At 46.0% G+C, this 23,279-nt stretch overlaps 1 long non-coding RNA gene across 2 annotated transcripts; it reads left to right on the forward strand.

The window, feature by feature from the left end:
• Positions 1–273: 273 nt before the first annotated feature.
• On the forward strand, positions 274–14,274 carry LOC140703903 (uncharacterized). Of its 2 annotated transcripts, none has more exons than XR_013542482.1 (3): positions 274–344; positions 1,717–1,829; positions 12,337–14,274. It is a non-coding gene; the product is annotated as an uncharacterized LOC140703903 (long non-coding RNA). The 2 variants fall into 2 exon arrangements; XR_013542483.1 differs by having other exon boundaries at positions 283–348.
• Positions 14,275–23,279: the final 9,005 nt, after the last annotated feature.

Raw genomic sequence — 23,279 nt, forward strand, 5'->3', positions numbered from 1 at the left:
CTAGAGAGTCAATCTCTCCCCCTGACAGGAATATCAGGAGGGGGGTGAAGGGGGCTGTCCTCTTCCTTATACCCCCCCAAAAACAATCCCCCCTTTCTTTTCTGCAGTTTCCTCCCCTCCCTTCCGCCCTTCCAACTCCTTTGGGTTGGAAGGGGGGAAACCTAGAGCTACGAAAAAAGAGGAGAGAAGGAGCGCCTCCCCCTTTTTTCCGCCTTTCTCCAAACCGGAAATGGTGGGAGGCCCCGTCTGTCTCCTCCCGTCTCTATGGTCTTATGAGGGGGGGGGAAGGCGCATGCCGAAAGGGTCTCCTCGGGAGGTTCCCCGGCCTCGGGATGTGCAAGGATGTATGTATGTATGTATGTATGTATGTATGTATATGTATATGTGTGTGTGTGTGTGTGTGTGTGTGTGTGTATATATATATATATATATGTATGTGTGTATGTGTATGTATATGTATATGTGTGTGTGTGTGTGTGTGTGTGTATATATATATATATATATATATATTTGTGTGTGTGCGTGTGTATGTATATGTGTGTGTGTGTGTATATATATATATATATTTGTGTGTGTGTGTGTGTGTGTATGTGTATGTATATATGTATATACAGTGGTGCCTCGCATAGCGAACGCTTCGCTATGCGATGAAACCGCATAACGAAGGGTCCCAGGCCATCGCTGAAGCGTTCGCTCAGCGATGGCCCCTATGGGCTTTTTTCGCTATGCGATGATCGCGCGGATGCGATCGAAGCATAGCGAACAGCTGATCGGCGGTTCCAAAATGGCCGCCGCTAAAACAAAATGGCGACCGCTGTTTTGCCTCGCTAACGAGGCATCCAAAATGGCCGCCGCAATGGAGGAAACTCGCACAACGGTGAGTTTTAAGTCCATAGGAACGTATTAAATCAGTTTTAATACGTTCCTATGGCCTTTTTTGTTTCACTTAGTGATGGATTCGCTGAGCGAGGGTTAATCCGGAACGAATTAACCTCGCTAAGCAAGGCACCACTGTATATGTATGTATGTATGTATGTATGTATGTATGTATGTATGTATGTATGTATGTATGTATGTATGTATGTATATATGTATATATGTATATATGTATATATGTATATATATGTATATATATACACACACACGCACACACACACACACTAAAGACCACTCGGGGGTCTTCAAACACGTGGGGGATGAGAGGAGAAGGAAGGAAATCCTCAAAGCTAGAAAGATCTGAAGAAGGAAGGTGTGTGTCTGTGTGGAGGTCCGCTGGGAGGGAGGGGGCAGGTCACAGATCCCCCCCCAACACGCACACACACACACAAACACAAACACACACACAGAAAGAGTCCTTTTCGGATGGTTGAGGAGGGCATTCCTTATGTGGCACTTCTAGAGAGAATCCAGGAGAGAGGAGGGCAAAAAAATATCGATTTTTATCGCTTCCTACCGGAGCAGCCTCTGAAGCAACACCAGGAAAACCTAAAGGGAGCTTCTCCTCCCTAAATTCTCCTCAAGAGGCAGAACAACAAAATGCCCCTTAAACTGCAATGGGATGCCATGAATCGAATCGTTTTTTCTTTTTTTAATTCAAGGAATCGGTCTCTGGGAGTGTGGACCCGCTGCCTCTTCTGTCCAGGCCTGCAGAGGGGAGAATATTTTCGACCCTTTTTCTCATGGTTTCCCCTTTCAGCTGCTGGTGTTTTTTTTCAGGAGCTGACTTTGTACTTCCTCAGGAGAAAACAGGATCTTCTGCATCCAGGCTAGAGAGCTCTGCCCACGGGTGTCTTCCTCGAGATATCTGGAAAACAAGAAAGTCTCTCCAGGTGAGGGTTTTTGGCCTCCTGGGTATAAACGTGCGGAAAACAAACAAGTGGGTCCCTTACAGATAGTTGGGGGTCTGCCCACCTCCCCTTGATGACCTTCCTGTAGGATTCCTCAATATATTTAGAGTACCAAGCAGGGCCCAGATGTATGGACTTCAGCCTCCGTCTCCCTGCTGGGTTTTATATTTCAAATATTTTGGAGTGCTCCAACCCTGGAGGCTTTCAAGAAAAACTTAGCTCCTCACCTGGCAGATCTGCTTGGACCATATTCCTGCCTTGAGCAGTGGGTTGGAGTTGATGGCCTTGTGGGCCCCTTCCAACCTCACTTTTCCATTTTTTTTCTATGCTTCTATCTGTGTTTGGCCCCTGGGCAGCATTCCTAAATGGGCCCCCTGTTAGTTGAAAGGTGAGGGGCTGGAAGGTGTGAAATATATATGCCTTTGACTTAATACAAAGGTCAAGAGAGAATTAATATAGGAAATTACATGTAGAATAAGATTTTGTACTTCAAGACTAGGGATGAAACTTCTTTCGGCCATATCCAGGTATCACTCCTCTCTTTTAAAATTCTGACAATTGAAACAGCGCTGAATTTAAAATCTGCTCCTCTTTGCATAGCCATTCCTGGGCTTGGAGATGAACGAAAAGCAACACACAAAGGCCAAAGTCTAGATAGAACACATACAAACAATGCCCAAATAATAAGAACCACAATTCCAATTACAACGTATCGTAGGGTGGAGAACTCCAGCATCCATGAAATTATCCAAGACCCACCCCATGAACCTGAATTCAACTCTTTTATCCCTATCCTCACGATTCCTGCCAATCAACTCTGCTAACACATCATGATCCCATACTAGTCTGGGTTTTCCTCTAAGGAGACAACCCCCGCCTGACTTTCTCCTAAATCCTGGAAGCCTCGGTGGCTGTAGGGAAAAGAAAGGAAGGAGAGAAGGGAAACTGGCTCTCCCCCCTCCTCCCTCTCCTCCACCACCCAGGGTTCCCCCAGACTCATCTCTTCTGCAAAAGTGGGAAAAGGGGTTTTAACGCTGCAATGCCTGGGTGGGAAGCGAGGGGGGGTTCTCTGCAGGAGGAAGAGGAGGCAGAGGAAGGTTTGGGGGCAGAGAGAGATGGGGCGGAGGGGGGCCAGAAAGGGGGCTCGGCATAGAAAGTGGGGGGTGAAGGCGGAGACTCCAGCCTGGGAGGGAGGAGAGAGGAAACATCGGGGTGGGGGGAGGATATGGAAGGGCTTGGCTGGAAGAGAAGGTCTTACATTGGCCACGGAGGCTGATCTCTCCAAGTAGATATTTGGATAAATAACATTTTTGTTTTTATTTTATATATATATATATACTGCTGCCCCTCTGGCTAGAGGCCACTCTGGCAGTCTTACAGGATGTGGGGGGCAGGAGAAGGAAGGAAATCTTCAAAGCCAGAATGATCTGACGATGGAGACTCTCCCCCTGAATTTGACACTAAAACTTTACAATGCTCTGAGAATTAGGTGTGGGTTGTGGGTTGTATTTTTTGTTTGGGTTTTTTTTTTTTTTTGTATACCTGAATTAACCAACTCACACCTACCTTTTGGAGGAAAACACCCAAGTCCTTGTGTGCCTTTCTTTTCTTATGATTGTTTGATGAAGTCGGTGATGGTATTAAATAAATAACCCTAGAACAAATACAGTGGTGCCCCGCATAGCGATGTTAATCCGTTCTTTAAAAAAAAGTCGCTATCCGGATTCCTCGCTATGCGGAGTAAAAACCCCATAGGAACGCATTAAACCCCATTTAATGTGTTCCTATGGGGAAAAAACTCACCGTTCAGCAAAGATCCTTCATCGCGTGGCCATTTTGGCTGACTGTTAAGCGAGGAATCCCTCCCAGAAAACAACAGGCAGCCATTTTGAAACCGATGAGCTGTTTAAAAAAGCATTGCTTTGCGGTGATCGGTTCCCCAAGCAGAGAACTGATTATCGCAAAGCACCGGCAGGCAGGCAGCCAGCCCCAGACGCCTGGTCTCCATCACAAAGCGATTTCATCGCTAAACGGAGTGATCATTATGCAAGGCACCACTGTAGTTTGAAATGAATCCAGAACGTTGTTAATGTTTGACCAAGGGAACATATCTGACTTCCTAGCATATGAGCTTCTTCTGAAGTCTACAATAAGTTGTGTGGTGCCCAAACCTCCCTAAGGAGCGCCTAGCACTCGGTCAGAGAGCTCCATGGACCGCTTTGTTGTTATTTAGTCATTCAGTCGTATCCGACTCTTCGTGATCCCATGGACCAGAGCACGCCAGGCCCTCCTGTCTTGCACTGCCTCTCCAAGTTGGGTCAAATTCATGTTGATCGCTTCGATGACACTGTCCAACCATCTCATCCTCTGTCGTCCCCTTCTCCTCCTGCCTTCACACTTTCCTAACATCAAGGTCTTTTCCGAGGAGTCTTCTCGTCTCATGAGATGTCCAAAGTATTGGAGCCTCAGCTTCAGGATCTGTCCTTCCAGTGAGCACTCAGGGTTGATTTCCTTCAGAATGGATAGGTCTGTTCTCCTTACAGTCCAGATGCTATCTAGGTTTGTCATCACTTTCCTCCCAAGAAGTAGGCCTCTTTTAATTTTGTGGCTGCTGTCCCCATCTGCAGTGATCATGGAGCCCAAGAAAGTAAACTCTGTCACTGCCTCCATATCTTCCCTTTCTATTTCCCAAGAGATGATGGGACCCTACAGATCTTTGTGTGTTATGTAATAATAAAAAATAATTAAAAATCTAAAGAATTGAGAGCTGAGCTACAACCTAACAGATTTCTGAAGGATCTGAGAGATGTTGATTCTTTACTAAAGTTTGTGATTTGCGAAGCCTTCGTGATTGCCAGAAGAAGGTGGGGTTAGCCCAGTTTAGTAGTGTTTCTTATTTTAATAGGGATTAGTTTTCTTTTAAGGTCAGACTTGTTCAAGGGGCTTACACTACACACTGCAGATGGAGACAGCAGCCACGAAATTATAAGACGCCTGCTTCTGGGGAGGAAAGCGATGACACACCTCAACAGCATCTTAAAAAGCAGAGACATCACCTTGCCAACAAAAGTCCGAATAGGCAAAGCTATGCTTTTTCCTGTCGTGATGTATGGAAGTGAGAGCAGGATCATAAAGAAGGCTGACCGCCGAAGAATTGATGCTTTTGAATTGTGGTGCTGGAGGAGGCTCTCGAGAGTCCCCTGGACTGCAAGGAGGACAAGCCTATCAATTCTAAAGGAAATCAACCCTGAGTGCTCACTGGAAGGACAGATCCTGAAGCTGAGGCTCCAGTACTTTGGCTATCTGATGAGAAGAGAAGACTCCCTGGAAAAGATCCTGATGTTGGGAAAGTGTGAAGGCAAGAGGAGAAGGGGACAACAGAGGAGATGGTTGGACAGTGTCATTGAAGCAACCAACCTGAATTTGACCCAACTCTGGGAGGCAGTGGAAGACAGGAGGGCCTGGCGTGCTCTGGTCCATGGGGTCACGAAGGGTTGGACACGACTTAATGACTAAGCAACAGCAACAAAATAGACTCAGCTGATGGGAACGCTACATGATCTGAGTCTTTCTTCCCCAGAAGTGGAGAATTTGGGGAGCCTGAAGAAGAAGCTCCTCCTTCGGCCCTTTTCTATGACAGAGAGACTCTTTGGAGCCTTTCTGCCCTTTAAACCCCCCCAGTTGTTTCTGGCCTTCACACACACAGACACAGACACAGACACAGACACAGACACAGACACAGACACAGACACAGACACAGACACAGACACACACACACACACACACACACACACACACACACACACACACACACACACACACACACACACACACACACACACACACACACGTTCCTGCAGGATGGGGGAAGGGGGAGGGAACCTAGAGCTACGAAGTCAGGGGGGGAGGGCTCCTCCCCGGTATGCCCTTCGAATGGGAGCCGGAAGCAGGATCTGCAGCGCCTGCCTCCTCTTCCCCTTTGGCCGAAGAAGGTGCCTGGAGAGAAGACGGGCTATTTTGGGGGGTGGGCGCCTCCCGGATCGGGACCTGGATGGAGGTGGGCAATGGAGGGCAGAGCGCGGGCGGGGTGTGTGTGAGATTTGCGGGAGGGGCAGAGTTGAAAGTGCCAGTCTCTCTGTGTGTGTGTGCATACTCTCGCCACCCCGTGCTTGGCGGCTTCCTTGTTGTGTTACTTCTGTGAACACGACAGTCGTTTCCCCGGAAGGCAGGTGGAAGAAAAGCTGGAGAAAGCGAGAGAGAGAGAGAGAGACAAAGAGTTAGACATTCCTCCTTGGGATCTTTCTCCCGGGGAGGCTGGAAGGGAGGTCGGTCTCCCCAGGAATGGGAGTTCTCTTGTCAGACGTGCTGTTCTTCTTCCTACAGGGCCAAAACAGTTCTGGGCTTTTGAGTCCGGAAAGGTGCCATTCAGGGCCACTGGCTGTGCAAAAAACCTGCCCCCTCAATCCTTCTTCTCTCTAGGTTTTTGCCCTCCTGCAGCCTCCCCTCTCTTGGGATCCCCGAAAGGACAGAAATAATGGAGGTTCCCGTGAGAACAGGGGTCCCATCTGACCCTCGTTCCACTCCATCCATCGCACGGGCTTCTGGCATTTTTTTTAGAGGTTGGTTTTGTTGACCCTGCTTAGTGGAGCATCGGTTCGATGCTTTTAAAGGTTTCTAGACTTCCTGTTTTTCACTTTTAAATGTGTGCCCTTTTAATGTTGTACATTAAACTGCCTTGAGTCCTTTTTAAAGAGAAAGGGGGGTGGGGGTAAAAATATTTTAAATAAATAGTGGGAGAAACACTCTATCTAGGCCACTGCTATCATTGCCGGTGCATGATGGTTCCTGTTGCTCTCTGGTTCCCAGCTGTTGCCTCCACCTCCCTGGGACTGGGGGGGGGGATGGATTTGATCTCAGACCCTGGCCGGAGATGCGGCTGTCTGCTTGCTTTGCCATTCGTCTTGTTCTGCTGCCTGAAGACGGGACAGAGAGAGATGGGGAGGGAGCTCCATTCGATATAAACATGAGGAAGATACCTCCCACAAGGAAATGTTTTTGATTTGCTTTATCCACAAAGCCTCCAGACTGATCCTTTTTCTTTTCTCGTAGGCAGGAGTGAGACGGAAGTGATTTCTCTTTGCTTTATTTTGGGACCAAAAAGAAAGAACCCAAGTCCCACATCCCTCCCAACGTTTGCCAGGTCAGGGAGATTTCAAGAGGCGGCTTAAGGAGCCTTGTCCCACACACACACTCTCTCTCCCTCTCAGTTTCCCTGGCCAGGCAGGGAGTTGAATCCAGGCCTCCTGGTTTCCAGTCTGGTACTCCATCCGTGACACCACACTGCCTCTCTGAACATGTGCAAAGTGGTGGTGTTTTGGGGTATGGTTTTCGTTGCATTTTGTTTAGGGTGGTTTTTTCAAAAACATTTTAATCCTGCTCACCCCAGCCCCATGCTCACCAAAGGCAGGTCCTGTTGACAAGAGGCAAACCTTGATCGTCCTGATTTGGGGTGTGTGGGGGTTCCCCTTCAAGCCTCCCTTCTTGTTCCCCCCAAGCCAGACTGAGGGTTTTTGCTTTGCACCCTCCACCTGTACTTCGGACTCTGATGATCATGTTCTTAACAGGGGACGCCATTTCTGTTCCCACTTTATCCTTCAACGGGAGGATAGATGAAGGCTGAATCCGAAGGAGATGGGGGGGCTTCAAACTGGGTTCCCCTGATGTCTATGCTTTGGGTGGTTCCCAAGGCACGCTGGGTGTCCTTCTGGACCCAACGCTGTCAATGGAGAACCAGGTGGCACCCATGGTCTGATCCGCCTACTTTCCTCCTAGACAGATGGTGCAGCTGGGCCCCTGCCTGGATGCAATTGTGACTCCCCGGATGGGTCCATGCACAGGGAGTCTCAAGATTAGGCTGCCATAATCCTCTTTCAATGGTTCTTCCCTTGAGGCTGACACCGGCCGATGCAAGAAGGTGTCCTCCGTCCACTGCCCTCCCCCTCCGGTTGTCTCCTCTGCGAAGGCAATTCCACACACCTGCGTGGGCGATGGTTCTTCGGTTCCATATTCTCTCTTTCTCCCTCTACTATTTGTATCCGCACGTCCCTTCTCTTTCGGCTCCATTCTCTACTGTCCCATTTGCCCCAGTGGAAAGGTATCCTGGCTGAGCGAGGGTTCCTTCCCCTTTCTGCCTCTACTGTTGGTATCATCCTCCTCTCCCAAATACAAATCCACAGGTTCTTCATCCAGAAACCTTCCCACCCTTCTAGCAAGAGCTTTCTCTCTTTGGCTTTTTCATCCGTGGATTGACCTCGAGGTTGCCTTGACAGACACCCACAAACTGTCTGGTGGGTCTCCTCCATGTGGGATGAGCAAGGGATTGATTCCAAATTAAGGAATTAAAAAGGATGTAAGAAAGGGAGCGGAACATTTCAGCCTGGATTCCCAAGTCTCGCAGTTTGGAGAGATCCTTCTGGAGCTCTTCACAATCCCTTCTGGTCTTCACCACCCGGAAAAAGTTGCCTGTCATCTGCAAACTTGGCCAGTTCCTTACTTATCCTTGTCTCCAGGACTTTGATGAACATCTTGAAAAGCACCGGTCCCAGGACAGATCCCTGAAGGCACACTGCTCTTCACCTCCCTCCATGGTGGAAATTTGCCCATTGACACCTCCTCTCTGTTCGCCGTTTCTCCGCCAATTCTCAGTCTATCAGAGGACCTGCCCTCTTATCTCCTGACACTGGAGTTTTCTCAGCAGGCTTTGGTGAGGGACCACATCAAGCGCCTTCTCAAAATCTAGCTACAGTGGTGCCCCGCATAGCGAGATTAATCCGTTCTGGAATAATCGTCGCTATCCGGAAACATGGCAAAACAGAATAGAAAACCCAATAGGAACACATTAAACTCCATTTAATGTGTTCCTATGGGGGGAAAACTCACCGGTAAGCGAAGATTCCCCATCCGGCCGCCATTTTCGCATCCTTGGTAAGCGAGGGCAGGGCGCGAAAATGCTGCGGGTGACCTTTTTTTTTAACTCGGTGGCCATTTTGGAACCGCTGATCAGCTGTTGGAAAATCATCGCTATGTGAAAATTGGTAAGCGAAATAGCTTACCAATCATCGCAAAGTGATACTTTCCCATTAAAAACATCGCAATGCAATTGCATTAGCGATCGCAAAAAACGAATCGCTATGCGGATTCGTCGTTAAACGGTGCGCTCGTTATGCAAGGCACCACTGTACACAATATCCACTCATTTCCCCGCATCCACATGCCTGGTTTCCAAAGACCTCTAAAAGGTTTGTGAGGCAAGTCTTACCTTGACAGAAGTCGTGTTGATTCTCCCTCACCAAGGCTAGCTCTTCTGTGTGTTTTAAGATTTTATCTTGGATGAGGCTGTCCACTGTCTTCCCTGGAACAGATGTTAGGCTAACCGGTCTGTGGTTTCCTGCGATCCTTCCCTCCTTCCCTTTTTAAAGATTGCTGTGACATGTACTGTCCTCCAATCCTCTGGCACTGTGGCTATTTGGTTACGGACCAAGCCCGCTATCCAATATTTTAGCTCCAGCAAGAGGTCAGACAAGACGCATCCAGCTGAACCAAACTCCAGTTTTATTAAATAGGCAATGCAAAGTCATCTGGGACTTCTTTTAAAGACAGAGAAGAACCCGAAAATACAGTGTACAGGAACTTTATACCATAACAAACAGTCATAAAGTTCTACAAACTCACTAGCTAAAATCTACTTAATATTTGAATCCTGCACCTAACACGATATAAACGTGCGGAAAACAAACAAGTGCGTCCCTTACAGATAGTTGGGGTCTGCCCACCTCCCCTTGATGACATTCCTGTAGGATTCCCCTGCACTGTGTATTCCAACTTCCTTTTCTTATTGATATATTTAGGTTACCATGCAGGGCCCAGATGTACAGACTTCAGCCTCCGTCTCCCTGCAGGATTTTATGTTTCAAATATTTTGGAGTGCTCCAACCCTGGGGTCATTCAAGAAAAACTTAGCTCCTCACCTGACAGATCTGCTTGGACCATATTCCTGCCTTGAGCAGGGGGTTGGAATTGATGGCCTTGTAGGCCCCTTCCAACTTCACTTTTCCATGATTCTATGGTTCTATCTGTGTTTGGCCCCTGGGCAGCATTGTTAAATAGGCCACCTGCTAGTTGAAAGGTAAGGGGTGGAAGGTGTGAAATATAGGCCTTTGACTTTATACAAAGGTCAAGAGAGAATTAATATAGGAAATTACATGTAGAATAAGATTTTCTACTTCAAGACCAGGAATAAAACTTCTTCCGGCCATATCCAGGTTTCTTCCAGGATTTCTCCAGCACACCAACATGACACCAACCCACAAAGTGTGTGTGCTAGGTCTGCTAGCTTTATCCCAGGATTATCCAATCCTGTGATTTCTTGCTCAGCTGTATAAATTCTAGCCTTACTTCTTTCTACAGCTATTATTCTTACAACTACCTATTTCACAATTCCTCCAGGTTTATCTTAAACCTATCAATCTCCTCCAATTGTTGAATTCAATTTAGTTTACATTCATATACATCTTCAAATTGTTTATCAATATTTCACATTTCAGAATATTTAAATTTCATATTCATTTCATTTTAATCCCAACATGTTACAAGCTTTTTCATGTTTAGTAGGTCCTAGTACCTTAGTTAAACAGTCTGCAATATTTCTTTCTGTTTCACAGTAAATCAGTTTAATTAATCCATTTTCTATACTTTGTTTTACATTTTGATATTGTATGTCTGTGTGTTTCGACCTGTTTTTAATGTTCGGAGAAGTTGCCATCTGGATGACTGCCTGGTTATCTTCATTAACTGCTATTGGATCTTGTAAATCTATCCCTAGATCCTGTGCTAATTCTTTGTAGTAAACAAGGTCAGTACATATTCTGACTCAGCAGATGATAGTGATATGAACTTTTGTCTTGTTGTTTTCCAATTTACTAAACTTTCACCTAAATGAACAGTCATTCCTGAAGTAGACCTTCTTGTTATGATATCATTTCCATAATTTGCATCAGTGTATGCAGTTATCGTCAGCTCTCCCTTTGGTTCTAAATATAATTGTTTGTTTTGTGATGAATTTTTATTTATGTATTTTCCATTAGATTTTATTTATTTCCAAAGAATGAAAAGACAATTGACCATATTACACATATTGAATACAAAACTATTTCCCACATTTCCCCAAATCACATATATACCTTTCCCATCACCTTTTAAAGAAATATTGACCAACAATCTAAGTCTCTTTTATCGGTGTATTTTAATAATGGCTTCCAATTTTCCGTGAATTTACTATGGCTTATTTCTCCTCTATGTACTCTAACTTTATTAGTCCTTTTTTCCATCAGCAATGTACGCCATATTCTATTTGTGAATGCTTGCAGTGAGAGATCTTGGGCTTTTTTCCAATTTTTAGCTATTTCGGATCTTGCGGTGCCTATGAGATTTGCAACTAATTCTTTATATTGTAGTTTCTCATTTCCCCCTGTGAATAATGAAAATAACAATAATGTTTCATTAATCTCTCTTTTTTGATTAGTCAATGTTTCTATCCATTTAATTACCTCCAGCCAAAAAGTTTCTATTTTGGGACAAGAGATCCACATATGTTCCAGAGTTCCCTATTGTCCGCAGTTCCTCCAGCATTTATCAAATATGTCTTTATTAATTCTATGTAGTTTTGTAGGGCATAAATGCCATTGATGCACTACCTTTAGAATCATTTCTTTTGCACTTGGTGAAATAGATTTATATGGATATTTTTTCCAGATTCCTGTCCAAATTTCTTCAGGTATATTAATATTTAAATTTGTTTCCCAGACTGTTTTAGATCCTCCACCTTTTCCATATGCTTTCTCAATAATGCTTTTATATATTAGTGAAGTTAGTCCTCTCTTTTTATTTTTATCTTTTTGAATACAATATTGTTCAAATTCAGTTAATGTTCTTAGAAGGCCAGTTTTTTGTTGTAAATGAGTAGCGAAACTTCTTATTTGTTTTATTTGTAGCCAATTGCTTTTTATTTGCTTTGTTTTCTCTTCTATTTGCCTGATAGTAAGTGGTTTCCCTGATTCGAATAAGTCATTAATTCTATATATTCCAGTTTGCTTCCATTCCTTAAATTGTACATATTTCTCTTTAGACTTAAAATCTGGGTGATCCATGAGGGGACATAAAGGGGATACTGGGGGGGCCAATGTTTTACAATGTTTTCTCCATTCCAATTTTTTTTGTAGTATAAATACTATGTCCGTTTTCATTTCACTTTCCATTTTGACCCAATCAGAATTTTTACAAGTCTCGTCTATTTGTATAAGTTTAATAATTTGGTTTATTTGCAAGGCTTCTTAATATTTTTTGAGCTGTGGTATCCCTAATCCCCCCTTTTGACCCAGTCTATATTTGACACTACAGTATTTCTAAATCTTATCTTCTTTAATTTCCCAAGGGTACGGGGAGTCTGGAACAGTGGAAGGAATCCTTGTAAACTATTGCCACACCTCTTCCCCGTCCCTCTAGATGAACCTGGTGTTGGACCAAGTACCCAGGGGGATATAACTGAGATAGAGGAACTCCTCCTTCTTCTCCCACCCAGATAACTTCCTCCTCTAAAACCCAGAGTTTTGTGAAGAGAACATGCTGGTCATCACAAACACTCTTTTCCAACAACAGAAGAGGTGTCTCTACACATGGACATCACGAGATGGGCAATACCGTAATCAGATTGATTATGTTCTCTGCAGCCGAAGATGGAGAAGCTCTATACAGTTAGCAAAAACAAGACCTGGACCTGATTGTGGCTCTGATCATCAGCTTCTTATAGCAAAACCCAAGCTTAAACTGAAGAGAGTAGGAAAAAGAACTGGGCTACTCAGGTATAATCTAAACCAAATCCCTTATGAATACACAGTGGAAGTGAAGAACAGATTTAAGGAACTTGATTTGGTGGAGAGAGTGCCTGAAGAACTTTGGATGGAGGCTCGTAACATTGTCCAGGAGGCAGCAACAAAAACATCCCAAAGAAAAGGAAATGCAAGAAAGCAAAGTGGCTGTCCAACGAGGCCTTACAAATAGCAGAGAAGAGAAGGGAAACAAAATGCAAGGGAGATAGGGAAAGTTACAGAAAATTAAATGTGGAATTCCAAAGAATAGCAAGGAGAGACAAGAGGGCCTTCTTATTTATTTATTTATTTATTTATTTATTTATTTATTTATTTTATTTTATTTATTTATTTATTTATTTATTTATTTATTTATTTATTTATTTATTTATTTAATATCCCGTCTATCTAGTCAACTCAGGACTACTCTAGGCGGCTAGAGTAAATGAACAATGCAAAGATATAGAAGAAAATAATAAAAAGGGAAAAACCAGAGATGTGTTCAGGAAAACTGAAGATATTAAAGGAACATTTTGTGCAAAATGGACATGATAAAGGACAAAAATGGTGGGGACCTCACAGAAGCAGAAGTCATCAAGGAGAGTTGGCAAGATTAAACAGAGGAATTATACCAGAAAGATCTGGATGTCCCGGACAACCCAGATAGTGAGGTTGCTGACCTTGAGCTGGACATCTTGGAGAGTGAAGTTAAGTGGGCCTTAGAAAGCATGGCTAACAACAAGGCCAGTGGAGGTGATGGCATTCCAGTGGAACTATTTAAAATCTTAAAAGATGAGGCTGATAAGGTGTTACACTCAATATGCCAGCAAGTTTGGAAAACTCAAGGGTGGCCAGAGGATTGGAAAAGATCAGTCTACTACGCTCAAAATCCTCCAAGGCAGGCTTCAGCAGTATGTGGACTGAGAACTCCCAGAAGTACAAGCTGTTTTTTTAAGGGGCAGAGGAACTAGAGACCAAATTACTAATATCCACGGTATTGTGGAGAAAGCCAGAGTTTGAGAAAAACATATACTTGTGCTTCCTTGACTACATAAAAGCCTTTGACTGTGTGGACCACAACAAACTATGGGAAGTCCTTAAAGAAATGGGAGTGCCTAACCATCTTTTTTATTTCCTGAGAAATCTATATGTGGGACAGGAAGCAACAGTTAGAACTGGATTTGAAACAAATAATTGGTTCAAAATTGGGAAACAAGGCTGTATATTATCTACCTGCTTATTTAACTTATATTCAGAATACATCATGTGAAAGGCTGGACTGGAGGAATCCCAAGCCGGAATTAAGTTTGCTGGAAGAAATGTCAACAACCTCAGAGATGCTGATGATACCACTCTGATGGCCGAAAGTGAGGAGGAATTAAAGAACCTCTTAATGAGGGTGAAAGAGGAGCACTAAAAATGGTCTGAAGCTCAACATCAAAAAGATCATGACAACTGGTCCCATCACCTCCTGACAAACTTAGACAGTATCTTAAAAAACAAAAGTCCGCATAGTCAAAGCTATGGTTTTTCCTGTAGTGATGTATGGAAGTGAGATCTGGACCATAAAGAAGGCTGACCGCCGAAGAATTGATGCTTTTGAATTGAAGGAGGCTCTTGAGAGTCCCCTGGACTGCAAGGAGAACAAACCTATCCATTCTAAAGGAAACCAAACCTGAGTGCTCACTGGAAGGACAGATCCTGAAGCTGAGGCTCCAATACTTTGGCCATCTCATGAGAAGAGAAGACTCCCTGGAAAAGTTGGGAAAGAGTGAAGGCAAGAGGAGAAGATGTACTCTGGTCCATGGGGTCACGAAGAGTCGGATACGACTTAATGACTAAACAACAACAAAATCCATGGTACAGTGGTGCTTCTGACCGAAAGAAAGAAAGAAAGAAAGAAAGAAAGAAAGAAAGAAAGAAAGAAAGAAAGAAAGAAAGAAAGAAAGAAAGAAAGAAAGAAAGAAAGAAAGAAAGAAAGAAAGAAAGAAAGAAAGAAAGGGGAGGGACAAAGGAGGGAAGGATGGAGGGAGGGAGGAGGAAAAGAGGGAGGGCAGAAGGAAGGAAGGAAATTGTCTCACTCGCTTTGCAAACCCTGGAGGACTCTGGAGTTGAATTCTTTACTTTTGCGCTAGAGAAAAGCCACTGAGTGCTCAGCTCCCTTCTCAGGCCCTCCTTTGGATAACAGAAGAAGAAAAAAATCAGTCAAGAGGCTTCTTGGACAAAGGAAACAGCAGAAAATCTCCTTTTTTACATTTTGCGGAGGAACATCCATCAGCCTCTCCTTTTTTCCTGGGATTCCCGGGGATCTTCTTCACCCATGTCCCCTGTCTCCCCTCCTCCCGGCCTATTTCACTTCCAATTCATTGGGAACTAGGGCAACCCATCCCCCCCCACTCTTCCTCTTCCCCCATCAGGCTTCCTGCCCTTTGGGGAAAAAAGGAGGAGGCTGTTTCCCCCCCACCCCACCCAAAAGGCGCCTCTTCACTTTGGCCTCCAAAGTAAAGCAAGGGTGGGGGCAGAGAGTGAGCCTTCATCTAGTCACCAAATTCCTCCCTCACCATTTTTACACCCTGAGGTCCAGGCAGGATTCACGAGAGGGAAGGGGGGTCTCCTCTGAGGAAAAAGAAGCATGATCCCGCCCCCCCCCCCGCTTGATTTGCACCCACAGGGACCTGCCACTCCCCCCACCCTGCACCTCTGCGGCCCTCTACTCCCCCCCCCCGCTTGTCCCACCTCCTTCACGGTCCCTAGGCAATGTGCGATCTCCCCCACACACACACACACAACCATACAGGGGGCGAGAAGGAGCATCTGCTTCCAGTCTTCCTTCGCCCCAGAGGAGATTCCGGGTGGGGAGGGGGGAAAGGAGGACCGAGGGAGGGGAAGGAAGTGAGGGGAGGAACTAAATGAATGCCAATAATAAAATAAATAAGGGGCGTGGGGCTTAGACGGGGGAAAATAGCTTCCAGAAAAGGCAAATGAGTTGGGTGCCTGTCGTTTCTCTCCACCGCCTTCCTTGGAAATGGGAAAGGGGGCTGAAAAGCAAGATCCCTGTGCATTCCTTTGAAGGATCCCGAGGAGATCTCTTTGGGGTGGATCTCTTGGTCACGTGAGTCCAGAGAAGAGCCCCCCCCCCGGGAACAGGTGGAGGTATGTGTGGGAAGAAGGGCAGAGCTTTTTCCTTCTCCTTCCTCCTGCGAGACTCTTTTAGGGTGTCCTTGGGCCCCGATCCATCCTGAGAGGAGACCCAGCCTGGTGAGAGACCCCCTCCCCTGAAAATCCCACCAAACACCAGAAGGAGGGCAACTGGGAGAGCCACAAAGGCAGAGGGGCCACCCGTGGGATGTCCCTTTAGAGGAGACACCATCTGAACATCCACAAGGAGGAAAGAACCTGGGGGGGGGGAGGGGAAGCCTTCATGTCTAAGCTTTCCAAATATCCCATGGCATAAATTGTACAGTGGTGCACCTGATAGGAAGGAAGGAAAGAAGGAAGGAAGGAGCTGATGATGGAAGGAAAGAAGTGATGATGAATGGAAGGAAGGAAGGAAGGAAGGAAGGAAGGAAGGAAGGAAGGAAGGAAGGAAGGAAGGAAGGAAGGAAGGAAGGAAGGAAAAAGGAAAAGCCACTGAGTGGTCAGCTCCCCTCTCAGGCCCTCCTTTGGATAACAGAAGAAGAAGAAAAAAAAATCAGCCAAGAGGCTTCTTGGACAAACGAAACAGCAGTAAGTCTCCTTTGCTCTTTTCTTACATCTTGCGGAGAAACATCCGTCTGTCTCTCTTTTCTTCTAAGAGCAGGGAAAAAGACGATGGAAAGGTAGGGATGAGAAGAACAAGAGGGAGAAAGGAAAGAAAGAGGAGGAAGGAGGAGCTTCCTCGGGTGCTTTTTTTCCCCAGGGAGTTAGGAGAATCTACACCTCCTACAACCACCCAACCACCCACAAGAGTGATTTCACTCCTTTATTTTGCATTTTCCCATCTGGATACTCCTGCCCGTTCCCCAGGATGTTTTCCTGACTTGCAGGGACACCCCTGCTCCCCTTCCACTCCCCCCGCCCCTGCTAAGGCCCCCCTTTCCCCTCCGAGCTCACCCAAAGACCCTCCCGGGGGGGGGGCTGCTTGTCGCCAGCCGCCCTTCGAGAGATGCAAAGGGTTTCGGGGGGGGGGGGTGATTCGGCCTGGAAGGGACCCTTTCGGAGCCGTTCAGCCGGAGTGGAGCAAGCAGGGAAACTCGCGAGAGGAGTCCTCTTTGCTAGAGCGTCCGCCTCAGACCATAGAGGTGGCGGGGCGGGGAAAGAGGGGCCACGAGCACAGATTCCCTCTTCCGGTTCCTGTTTGGAAAGGGCCGCGGGGGGAGGGGGGACGAGAGAAAGAGGGGGAGGGAGAAGGAGGCCCCACCCTCGCCTTCCTATTCCCATTCAGGGCGGAGGGGGAAAAAGGGAGATGGGGGGGGGGGAACCTGGGTGGGCTTTATTATTTATTTATTTATGTTATATATATATATCCCGCCTATCTGGTCGGTTAAGACCACTTTGGGGGGGTCCCCCAGATTTACGGGGGGGGGGGGAGATCAGGACTCCACTCTTAGGGACGGAGCAGCTCCCCCCTGCCCACCTTTCCCTGGGGCTCATGAGGGGGTCTTGGAGAAGGTCAAGGTTTTAGGTTTCAGCAAGACAGAAAGCCTGGGGCTTCAGTCCATGAGGGCCTCTCCTTCTGGTCTGAAATCCCCCCTTTTGCTGTTGTTTTGTTTTAAAGCCCACCCCATAATGAGAACACACTCTTGGGGTGTTGGTGGTGGAGGTTCACAAGATTGTTTTTTAAAAATGTATACCTCTCCCAATTAGAAACCACTACTCTGGGAGGACTCCAGAAAATAACAAAAATATACCACTATTTTTTTAAAAAATGAACATATTTAAAAACCAAAAAACCTTTTGTATGATTATGCAATCAACCCTTTCTGCCCCACCCCACCCTCCATTTTATCCCTGGCTCTCCATTTTTTTATGTGTGCATAGAAGATCGGACACTAAACGAAAAGATGGATTCAACTAAACATGGGATGAACAGAGCAACTATCAGGTGGATCCACAGTTGGGTAGAGCATTGTACTATTGAAGTTCTTATTCGCTGTCAAACTGGGAGGCGGTAACTGAAGGAGGAGTAGAAAAGAGAGAGAGAGAGAGATGAGAGTGAGCCGTCCCCCCAAATAAAAGTGGTGCAGAAAGAGGGAGAGGAAAAGGAAAAAGAAGGGTTGATTGTGGAGGAACAGAATGAGAAGGAATTAAAAGAGAAAGGAGTAAAGGTGGAAGACTGCTTGATAGAGAAAGGAAAGGGAAAGGAGGTGGAGGAGTTAACCTTACCGGTGTGGGAGGAGGATAAAAAGGAGGAAGGAAGGATTTTCAGAGTTCCACGGGGAGAGATAAGAAACGAAGATGAATTTAAAAATGGAAAGGCTTGTGAGTTACTAGAGGACTTCCCCAACCTAAAGGTGGGAGGATTATTACCCAATCCAGATTTGAAAGAAAAGAAGGAGACAGTGACAGAGAGCCAAGAATGGACCGTAGTAGACTTCCCGCACGGGCAGGGTCATCAGAGGAGGGTGATCAGGCCCAATTCGATTTTCAACTAGCCACTGCGAGAAGGGGATTGGGCTTGACATCCATGTTAAAGCAAAGCATGCTCCTTATATACCACCCCATAGCACTTCAAGCACTCTCTGGGCACTCTCTGGGTGGTTTACAAGTTAATTATGCAGGCTACACATTGTTTCCCCCCCCCCAGAGAGCTGGGTACTCATTTTACTGACATCGGAAGGATAGAAGGCTGAGTCAACCTTGAGCCGGCTACCTGGGATTTGAACCCAGGGTCGTGAGCACAGTTTTAGCTGTAGTACAGCAGTTTAACCACTGTGCCACGAGACTCTAAAGAGTGTTCCATTGAGGAAGCCCATGGACAAAGAACAATTTGGACCAGCCCCACAGTAGACTCTTTGAAGTCACCGTTCAGATTTCTACCATCCCCTTATGAACAGTTACCAAACCTGAGTTGCTTTGACCCAGTTGAAGTGATTGTTGAATCTCTTAATGTTAATACAAATCTGTTAATCGTTCAAAAAATTATCCATGGTTATTTCCCACCAAAAGAGAGGAACTGCTCCAGTCTTCTAACGTACATAATCACAGTAACAAATGAAGTATGAGATGGCTCAGTCGTGGCTCAGCAGCATTTCACGGAAGTAGGATTCTGGAAAGGTTTCAGCTCACAAGCTGAAGATGAGCTCCCTGTGTCATGCTATTGAAAGAAAGACCAGAGCTGCTTTAGGCTGGAGAATAAAAGTATCCTATCTTAAGTCCTATGAAGCAGTGGTGGGATTCAGCCGGTTCGCACTGGTTCTACAGAACTGATACCTAATGTACTATCAGTTCTGCCGAACCGTTTTCTGGCCTGCTGAATTCCACCACTGACCCACTGGTTCCGGGGCTGGCGGGCGAGCTTGAATGAGGGAAGGAATACAGCGATGGCAGCAGCAGCAGCAGCGGCATTCCTGGTGAAGGAGGTAATGAGAGTGGCACTTCTTCGGACATGAGTGGAGGGGGAAGGCGATTCGCTTGCTTGGCTGCTGCAGAGGGTAACTAAAGCTTCTCCGGGGTCACACCTTCCCACGTAATGCATGCCCCCCTCTGGTGACTCGGAAGCACGTGCCTAGATGTAAAGCACAAGGGGGAGGTCAGCACAGGTTTTGGCTCCATGCAGGCCTTCCAAGCTTGTGCCACAAAAGTCAGGGTTGCTGCCACGTCATGTGTGGAATATATAAGGAATGTGGAGGGTGCGTGGAACAAATGCGTGTCGCTGTCCTGAGTAAGTATCCTAAAAGTACCCTGGTCAGGAAGCAGTGCTCTGCAGCTTCCTGTTGAGTGTACTCTGTTTGGGACACTCTTGGGTGTGCCTGCCTCTGTGAAATGTGTGAAATAACCCTGCAGAAAGAAATATAGGAAAAGAAGGGGGCTGTCATGGATACATATGCGGTTTTTGAGAATGGTCTTGACAAGATTTGATGGTGGGAATCAGGAGATGAGCAAATATGTGGATGGTCTCTGATGTCTCTGTATCCTTCCCTCATCCCCTGACTAGTGTGATATATATTAGATTTGGAAAGGGTTGTTGTTATTTAGTCGTTTAGTCATGTCCGACTCTTTGTTACCCCCATGGACCAGAGCACGCCAGGCCCTCCTGTTTTCCACTGCCTCCCGGAGTTGGGTCAAATTCATGTTGGTCGCTTCAATGACACTGTCCAACCATCTCATCCTCTGTTGTACCTTTCTCCTCTTGCCCTCACACTTTCCCAACATCAGGGTCTTTTCCAGGGAGTCTTCTCTTCTCATATGATGGCCAAAGTATTGGAGCCTCAGCTTCAGGATCTGTCCTTCCAGATAGGTTTGTTCTCCTTGCAGTCCAGAGGACTCTCAGGAGCCTCCTCCAGCAACACAATTCAAAAGCATAAATTCTTCAGCGGTCAGCCTTCTTTATAGTCCAGCTCTCACTTCCATACATCACTACAGGAAAAACCATAGCTTTGACTATTCGGATTTTTGTTGGCAAGGTGATGTCTCTGCTTTTTAAGATGCTATCAAGGTTTCTCATCGCTTTCCTCCCATGAAGCAGGTGTTTTTTAATTACGTGGCTGCTGTCACCATCTGCAGTGATCATGGAGCCAAAGAAAGTAAAATTTGTCACTACCTCCATATATTCCCCTTCTATTTCCCAAGAGGTGATGGGACCAGTGGCCATGATCTTAGTCTTTTTGATGTTGAGCTTCAGATAATTTTTTGAGCTCTCCTCTTTCACCCTCATTACAAGGTTCCTTAATTCCTCCTTACTTTCTGCCATCAGAGTGGTATCATCTGCATATTTGAGATTGTTGATATTTCTTCCAGCAATCTTAATTCCGTCTTGGGATTCCCCCAGTCCGGCCTTTTGCATGATGTATTCTGCATATAAATTGAATAAGCAGGGGGACAATATACAGCCTTGTCGTATTCCTTTCCCTATTTTGAACCAATCAATGTCTCTGTATCCAGTTCTAACTGTTGCTTCCTGTCCCACGTATAGGTTTCTCAGGAGATAGATAAGGTGGTCAGGCACTCCCATTTCTTTAAGGACTTGCCATAGTTTGTTGTGGTCGACACAGTCAAAGGCTTTTGCATAGTCAATGAAGCAGAAGTAGATGTTTTTCTGGAACTCTCTGGCTTTCTCCATAATCCAGCGCATGTTAGCAATTTGGTCTCTAGTTCCTCTGCCCCTTTGAAAACCAGCTTGTACTTCTGGGGGTTCTCGGTCCACATACTGCTGAAGCCTACCTTGGAGGATTTTGAGCGTAACCTTGTCAGTGTGTGAAATGAGTACAATTGAACAGTAGTTGGAGCATTCTTTGGCGCTGCTCTTTTTTGGGACTGAAATGTAGACTGGTCTTTTCCAATCCTCTGGCCACTGTTGAGTTTTCTGAACTTGCCTGCATATTGAATGTAGCACCTTGACAGCGTCATCTTTTAAGATTTTAAATAGTTCCACTGGAATGCCATCACCTCCACTGGCCTTGTTGTTAGACAAGCTTTCTAAGCCCCATTTGACTTTACTCTCCAGGGTGTCTGGCTCAAGGTCAGCAACCACACTATCTGGGTTGTCCGGGATATCCAAATCCTTCTGGTATAGTTCGTCTGTGCATTCTTGCCACCTCTTCTTGATGTCTTCTGCTTCTGTGAGGTCTCTCCCATTTTTGTCCATTATCATGTTCATCTTTGCACAGAATGTTCCTTTAATATCTCCAGTTTTCCTGAACAGATCTCTGGTTTTTCCTTTTCTATTATTTTCTCTATTTCTTTGCATTGTTCATTTAAGAAGGCCCTCTTGTCTCTCCTTGCTATTCTTTGGAAGTCTGCATTCAACTTTCTGTAACTTTCCCTATCTCCCCTGCATTTTGTTTCCCTTCTCTTTTCTGCTATTTGTAAGGCCTCGTTGGACAGCCACTTTGCTTTCTTGCATTTCCTTTTCTTTGGGATGGTTTTTGTTGCTGTCTCCTGCACAATGTTATGAGACTCCATCCAAAGTTCTTCAGGCACTCTATCCACCAAATCGAGTTCCTTAAATCTGTTCTTCACTTCTACTGTATATTCATAAGGGATTTGGTTTAGACCTGACTAGCCCAGTGGTTTTTCCTACTCTCTTCAGTTTAAGCTTCAATTTTCTATGAGAAGCTGATGATCAGAGCCCCAATCAGCTCGAGGTCTTTTTTTTTTGCTGACTGTATAGAGCTCCTCCATCTTTGGCTGCAGAGAATACAGTGGTGCCTCGCAAGACAAAATGAATCCGTTCCACGGTTAATGCCGTCTTGTGAAAATTTCGTTTTGATTAGCAAATTTTCCCATAGGAATGCATTGAAATTTAATTAATGCATTCCTATGGTGGGGGGGGAAGGCAGAAAAAAAGTCATTTGCCAAGTAGTAAGACGGAGCCCCACTCCTCCTTGGTAGCCCCGGAACAGCCTCACACAGCTCACACTGTGTGTGAGGTCACTGTGAGCAGAGCACTGAACAGCTGACCGTCAGGAACCAGCAGAGAGGCGGCAGATATTTTGCAGAGGTGGCAGCCATTTTGGGAGGCAGCAGCCATGTGGTTGCATCTCAAAATAGTTGAGCTGCCAGGCTTTTGCCAAGGGAGCTGACTAAGGCTCCCTCTGCTCTGCAGGACTTGGCCGTGTTGCTTCTGGCTGCCTGACCCCCTTCCCAACATCAGCCACCTGGCTCAAGGGGAAAAGAAAGCTTTTAAGTCAGAGCTGCTTCTAGGGCCCGACCAGACCAGCGTTCCTGCGCTCAGGGGAGCTGAATAACATCTACCTTCTACAGCTCACTGAGTGAGAGATGGTTGTACTGTGGCTGGGCTCCTGCCAGCTGCCAGATTCCCTGAGGGAACTGGCTGGGGAACAAGCTGGGAAACGGGGGCTTTGAGGGGCCTCTGGAGCAACCAATAGAGACAATATATGCCAGGGGAAGATATGGCGGTGGCAGGAGAGCATGCCTGCATGGGAGAAAAGAGGTTACATACCTTACACCTATCCACCTTTCTAACTCTACTCCTAGCCAAACGGTACCAGGTGACCATATCAGCCACCCCCCAGGCCACATGGTACTGTTGGTAAATGCCAGTTCTGCAAAAAATAAGACTGCCCTCATCCATGATTTAATTTTGGATGAGAGGGCCGTCCTGGCATGTATTACTGATACCTGAGTGGGAGAAGAAGGAGGAGTTCCTCTATCTCAGTTATGCCCCCCTGGGTACTTGGTCCAACACCAGGGTCACCCGGAGGGACAGGGAGGAGGTGTGGCAATAGTCTACAAGGATTCCTTCCACTTTTCCAGACTTCCCGTCCCCTTGGGAAATGGTCTAGAAGGCCTGTATTGTGTGTTTGGCTCAAGAGACAGACTGGGGATTCTGTTGGTGTACCGCCCACCC

This window comes from Pogona vitticeps, chromosome 2 (assembly GCF_051106095.1).
Source record: "Pogona vitticeps strain Pit_001003342236 chromosome 2, PviZW2.1, whole genome shotgun sequence".
In the NCBI taxonomy this organism is placed as follows: domain Eukaryota; kingdom Metazoa; phylum Chordata; class Lepidosauria; order Squamata; family Agamidae; genus Pogona; species Pogona vitticeps.